This window comes from Phocoena phocoena, chromosome 16 (assembly GCF_963924675.1).
Source record: "Phocoena phocoena chromosome 16, mPhoPho1.1, whole genome shotgun sequence".
Classification (NCBI taxonomy): domain Eukaryota; kingdom Metazoa; phylum Chordata; class Mammalia; order Artiodactyla; family Phocoenidae; genus Phocoena; species Phocoena phocoena.
In genome coordinates, this window is record NC_089234.1 from 64227047 (window position 1) to 64228311 (window position 1265).

The 1265-nt window shown below is 48.9% G+C and overlaps 1 non-coding gene across 1 annotated transcript; it reads right to left on the reverse strand.

Moving 5' to 3' along the window:
• Positions 1-390: 390 nt before the first annotated feature.
• Positions 391-472, reverse strand: TRNAS-UGA (transfer RNA serine (anticodon UGA)). Its single transcript has one exon. It is a non-coding gene; the product is annotated as a tRNA-Ser (tRNA).
• Positions 473-1265: the final 793 nt, after the last annotated feature.

Consider the following 1265-nt stretch of genomic DNA (forward strand, 5'->3'; position numbering starts at 1 on the left):
GGTGGGGGAACCGTTGAAGGTGATTCTGGGATGGAAGGAGAGGTAGCATTAGCCTTGCCATCAGTTTTAATGAGATGATATCTTGTTCTGGCTGTGATAGCCTGAAAATTCCCGCCAATATTTATCTTCATTTTATTTTTATTTTGTGAACAAGGAACAAGATTCTAAAACCGTTAGTTACTATTTAGTATAAAGGGAATAAAGGCTATTCCCACTAGCGTAAACAGCTTATGTTTACAGCACTGACATTTACTGGCTTTTCTTTGAGACATTTAACTTCTCTGCAGTCGGGCCATTTAGCGGGCAGATAGGGGAAATACAGGCGTAAGAGTACGGATTATCGTATGACAGCATCTGTTGGAAGTGGGTAAAAAAAGCCTCATCCTTTTCCGCAGCGAGCAGGGTTCGAACCTGCGCGGGGAGACCCCATTGGATTTCAAGTCCAACGCCTTAACCACTCGGCCATCGCTGCCACGGGGTGGAACAGAAGGCGGAAATACTTTAGTGTTAAAACAACTGGGCACATGCGCACCAGCCTCACAAGTGGGCGGGGCTTACAACCTCCGCGAGCTCTGCTGTGTGAGAGGTGGCTGAGGCTGACTGCCCAAATTGCGGGAATTACCTTGTGAACTGCGAGGAAATAATAGAAACTCCCTTAAGTAGTTTAAGTAAACGCCTTTAAAGGCGAGTCTTAGAAGCCCTTCCGTGCGCTCGGAAAATCGAAAGTCGCAACCCTGCTTGGCTTCTGGTCTCTGACCTGGTTTTTGCTCTCCCGCTTCCTCACTACGTCACCGAGAAAACTGTGAAACAAAGATTCGTCTCGCTCAGTGCTCCGGGCCCGCGCCCTGGAAAGTTTCTGCGTCTCCAGCTGCGTTTGCCGCGTAGGTCGCGTCGAGCTCTCCTCCGAGAGGGAGGTGTGAGTGAAGGCGTGAGGAGTCGGCCGCTGCCCGTGGGCTCGCTTCTCGCAGGCTCCTGCTCATTCAGTCATCTTTCATTCTTCTCCCCACGATGACTCCCTCGTTGCTGAGCCCTACTGGAAGAAATCGTGTCCCGAGTGTTTCCCAAGCTTTCTCAAGTGATGGGGAGACTTGCAGGTGGTTTGAGAACAAAGTTCTGTGCATTAGGTCTGCATTTTACCTTTAAATGACATTAATTTCCTCCCTTGTTAAGTGTAGCTACTGCGCTAGGTGCTTTATTTACGTTATTTCGTTAAAGTTCTCAGAACCGGGTAGGTGTGTACTATGGTCGCTCACCTCAGAGAATGA